General features: G+C 43.0%; 1 long non-coding RNA gene across 1 annotated transcript; it reads right to left on the bottom strand.

Annotated features, from left to right (window-relative positions):
• LOC133363292 (uncharacterized) lies at positions 1-2,906 on the bottom strand. The gene is made up of 3 exons (XR_009757655.1): positions 2,804-2,906; positions 1,879-1,971; positions 1-977 (listed from the first exon to the last, which is right to left on the bottom strand). It is a non-coding gene; the product is annotated as an uncharacterized LOC133363292 (long non-coding RNA).
• Positions 2,907-5,219: the final 2,313 nt, after the last annotated feature.

Below are 5,219 nucleotides of genomic sequence, written 5' to 3'. Positions count from 1 at the left end.
ATCCTTTTTTTAAAAAGGTCACTATGTGATTACACGTCTATTGTTATTGTAATACTATCTATATACTGCATAAAATTCACAGCTGATATGTGTGTATATATCACAGCTATTGCTCTGAACATACACCTCTCATTTTTTGCAATTTGACCTTGAATATATTCAACAGCAGGCCAGAATCTTCTCCCCCTTCCCTAAAATCTTTGCCCCTCCCCTAAATGGCACCCCTGTGGTGCAATTGTGTAGACCAGGAGCAGCGTGCAGTGGAGGGATGGGGAGAGAAATCATGTAATAATTGGCAGGGATGGGATATAACCCTAAATGAAGAGGCTTTTGTTGGTAGCAAAGGGTGAAATCTTTGGCATTTTCTTTTTCCAAATGCTATTGCGGATTGCTCCTGTTGGTTCGTTGTGAAACTTTAGAGCATATGGTGCTTCTGCTGGTAGGTGTTATTTCAAAGTTTTCAAATCACACTATGAGAGGGTCCCTCTGGTGAGCTCTTGGAATGCTTAGCAACTGTGAATTGGAAGTGTCAGAACAGAGAAAGAAGGGACTTAAAAAATAAAAAAAAGACACCAGATCCATTCTGTCTCCAAGACACACGCACAAAATAAAATCTATAAATTGAGACATCTTTACAAGGGAAAAATGAGGCCAACACTCCAAAGTGAAAAGAGATCTAGAAGGTCCCCCCCCCTTTTCTTTCTCTCTGTCCACTGCTAGCAGAGGAAAAACCTGCAGAAGTCATCTAAATTGTTAAAAGAAAAATATGGTCACTTTCTCATGTTGTCACGATGAGTTGACAAACAACTGGCAGATAAAATGCAGAGCAGCTTAAGATCGCTCTAGAGGGTAAGTTGCTTTGTGGGACAATGAGAAGATTGTCTCTCTACCGGGTGTCCAAATCGACATGTTTCCTTCTGTCTGTAGAAAAACTGCTCTTATCCAGTAATTCTCAGTTGCCCTGTAATGCTTTCCTTCTTCAGATGCCCAAAGGTTTTAAATGCAAGAATAAAACTAATGTTAGCTCAAAAAATATAAGCAATGTTATGCAGTATCAGCATCCATTTGCAATACAATCCTATATATCATGCAGGAGTGACTATATATTACTCAGAAGAATTGCTTTTTAATATGTTTTTAAAGCTTTTCTAAAAAAAGATGTTTTAAAAGCTTTTTCTAAAAGATGTTTTGTTCTAATATATTTTAAAGTCTGTTTTTTATGGTGTTTTTAGTGCTTTTGTTTGTTGTCCTGGGCTCCTACCAGGAGGAAGGGTGGGATATAAATAAATAAAGTAAGTAAGTAAGTAAGTAAGTAAGTAAAAAAAAAAGTGTTCAGTTGAAATTACTCCCAGGCAGAGTTGTAGTCATCTGTGGTCTTAGACCAGCCTTTCCCAACTAGTGGACCACCAGACGTTGTTGGACCACAACTCCCATCAGCTTCAGCCAGCATTGCCAATGGTCAGGAAAGACGGGAATTGTGGTCCAACAACATCTGGTGGCCCACTAATTGGGAAAGCCTGTCTTAGACACTTTACAAGCCAATCAGCATGAAAGGGGAGCATGCCTAGGGACGTCATGGGAGAAGGACTGCAGAGTGTGGAGATGTCTATGGAGCGCAAGCGAGTGAGGGGGAGTGGTGTGACTATCATGAAGGGACCTTGCACTTCTGAATTTGCCACTACACTACTGCTCCCAGATAAGTGTACATAGGATTAGAGTCTTAGTCCAGCAGTCTGTTTACTCTAACATTCTTTTTCCAACAGTGGCCAACCACATGCCTCTATTGTTAGGGCCTGACAGTAATGGCCACACATTGTTTGTCCCCAGCATCTGTTATTCACAGCTATGCTACACCTGAAAATGAAGGGTCCACTTAACTCTGATTCACAAGATCTGTTGATAGTAGTGATCCTGGCAAAGCTCAGCTGAACCTCTCTTGAAAACTAACTTCAGGGGTTCTTAAAAACCCACCTAAAAAGAAAAAGCAGACTTTTAAGCCCCCCCATCAAAATCCAAGCTGTAGAAGAATTCCCAGTTTCTTCCTCTCTGTCTATGCCAGCCCTCCTCATTCCTCTCAAACACCTACACAACCCTTCCATTTACTTATTGGCAAGTGTGGCATCAGTGCAGGTGAGCAAGGAAATGTTGTCATTCCTCTCCTTCCTCAGATCTGTAGTCTTCCCAAGGGCAGTAGCTGCTGCTGCTGGTGCTGCTGCTGTAAGAGCACCACCCTCACCTGCCAGTTGAGTACAGGAGAGGTGGGGAGGATGATTTTTGAGGCTGTTTGAAATGGACCAGGAACCAGTGAAAGTGCTTAAGCCAACCTTTCCCACTTTGGTGCCCTCCAGATGTGGTTGGACTACATTTTCTGTCATCCCTGACCAGTGGCCATGCTGGCTGGGACTAATGGGATTTGCAATCCAGCGACACCTGGACAGCACCAGTTTGGGGAACATAGGAAGTTGCCTTATATACCGAGTCAGACCATTGGTCCATCCAGCTCAGCCTTGTCCACACTGACTGGCAGCAGCTCTCCAGCATTTCAGACAGGGATCTCTTCCAGTCCTGCCTGGAGTTGCTGGGGATTGAACCTAGGACTTTCTGCAGATGCTTTAAGCACTGGTGAGACATTGACCATCCCAGCTGGCAGCCTAACAGCTTTATTGTGGGCTAAGCAGCCTTCAAAGTCAGCCCCATTTACAATGCATTCTAGTGGTCCAGTCTGGAGGTTACTAGAGCACAGATAACTGGACATGCTATTGCTGCTTGGAGGGGGGGTTGTTCTTGATGCAACCAACCTTACCTAGTGAAAAGCACTCCATGCCACACAGGACGTCAGTGAGAAAGCTGGATCTATGAGCCCTTCTTCCCTCAGTCTGCAAATACAATCCTTTAGAGACAGTGGTTTTACTAAACAGGAAGAAAATGAAATGGGGGAACTTGTGGTTCTTATCAGTTGCATGGTTCGCACTGGCATGTGTTAGCTACCAGAGGTAGATCTGGACTGGATGCAAACCACCACCTTGGCAGGTGTGTGTGTTGATTTATATAATGTAGCTCAATCCCATTCATTTTGATTAAGCCTGCAAGTGGAGTGTGTCCTGTAGCCTTGGTGGCTAGCTAAGCTCACCTGAGCCCTTCTTCCTCTAATAAAATACTCAAGCCATCTCTCTGTCTGCTGTAAATAAGGCTGGGGACTGTGACTCTGTGCCCATGTTTGCTAGACTAAATCACATCCATTGCCTTCCATTGGACTTCCTTTGAAAGATGTCTGGTAACTTCAACTGGTCCAGAATGTGGCAAGATGTCAACTGATGTCCACTATCAGAGCTTGGAAAAGTTACTTTTTTGAACTACAACTCCCATCAGCCCCAGCCAGCATGGCCACTGGATTGGGCTGATGGGAGTTGTAGTTCAAAAAAGTAACTTTTCCAAGCTCTGAAAGGATAATGTATAAGCAATTATGCTTGATAGCAGTCTTCCCATGCAAATCATTCTTTCTTTGGGACCTTCAGGAAAGCAGTTGGGACCTTCAGAAAGCAAGCATTTGAGTGGGCTGGCCACACTATTTTTTTGTTAAAGCTAATTTAGAAGAGTTTAAAAACTGATAGCCTCTTCTTATGTAAAATGAATTCTGCAATCTCAATGGAGAGTGGCAAGCAAATAAAATAATTAACCCAAATGAAACCACTTGCACAGAACACATAAGTGGCATTTAATATATAGCATTGAAAGAGGACATCAAATCACAGTTAATCCCTTACGCAAAGTGCATAATCCAGTCTACTCTGGAGGAGGGCTTTTAGGTTACCACTAATATGGAACAATGGCTGGGTTTTCAATAGAAAGCTACACAGATTTGTCAGTCATACTTTTGACAGCCGTTAAGTGCTTGGGTGGCTTGTCACCGATAACTCAAGGTAATTTAAAAATTAGCAGTTTTACCTAAATGGGCGAAAACTTGCAAAGTAGTCCTTACATTGTCAGCCTAACTCTAGTTTCCTTTCCCAGAGGAAAGCTGGTTTGCTCAGATCCCACACTATTCACATATCTTCATATCTAATATCTTTGTCTGTGTAAAGTTTCATATGGCATGACAAACTAAAAGCATTATCTATATAGGTTCTCAGCCACATTGTTCGCAGTTTACTTTATTATGAAAGTTCCTCATCAGACAGAGGCTCCTAAGCACATTCAGCCAGTCACACACTTAGAAGCCTCTTCAGGTCTTCCTACTCAGACACCCCATCCTCATGCCCATTTGGAGTCCTCATGCGTTCTTGCTGAACACCTGAAGAGTGCTGTATTGCATTGAACACAGTATTGTTGTGTGCACCCCGAATTCCAAGAGTTCATGTACTTATTTTTGATTTCCTTAGAATGAAGGTCAGCAGAGACTACGGTGTCTTTAGGATCTATGGTTTCCTTTACACATATATACAACCTGAGCATAAGGTGGAAGGGTTCACAGCATTAACAGTCCAGATCTTGCTTCCCCATCAGGCTTCCAGAGAGGCACCTGAAAGCCATGGCTTATGATTCAGACGCAGAGAGCAAGCAAATCTCTCTGTGGCTTCAGTTTCCCAGCTTCTCACGTGGACTAACCCTAATACACACAATAAACTACTTGGGAGGGGGGAGAGATCACTCTTCAGCAAGATTTCCTATGCGAGCAAGACTTCTCTGGATCACATTTTTACCTATGCAGACTGATTCATCCAGAGAATGAAAAGCCTAGCCAGAATGATTAACTTATCAAAGGAACTTGTTTGACCAGTGGGGCAGGTTTCTCTGCTACAACTCCAACTGTACAGATTCCACATCACAGGCTGTAAAGAGGGTCCAAACACATAATCCATACTGATTCCCCAGTCCTATAACAGAATTCTATAGCCTCATTTCACCCCACAACAACCCTGTTAGATAGGCTTGGCCAAAATACAGAGATTTGTCCACAGTTGTTCTGCTTAGTTTTTTAGATGAACTGGGTTTGGGTCTGCCATACTTAAGCCAAAATGCTGCTATCCACTGTACCAAGCTGGCAGGAGCAATCTCTCTTATAGCCCCCTTAATGCCTAACTCAAATTCCATCCTGAAAGCTTCTCTCCAGCATGCACACTGAGCTCTGAACAAAAATAGATCTGCAAACGTATCTTAGGAACAGCTTAGCAAACTAGCCACTCAGGGAACCACTTTCAAATGTCCATATCTCCCCACTT

This window comes from Rhineura floridana, chromosome 8 (assembly GCF_030035675.1).
Source record: "Rhineura floridana isolate rRhiFlo1 chromosome 8, rRhiFlo1.hap2, whole genome shotgun sequence".
Classification (NCBI taxonomy): Eukaryota; Metazoa; Chordata; class Lepidosauria; order Squamata; family Rhineuridae; genus Rhineura; species Rhineura floridana.
This window is presented reverse-complemented; position numbering and strand designations above follow the sequence as displayed.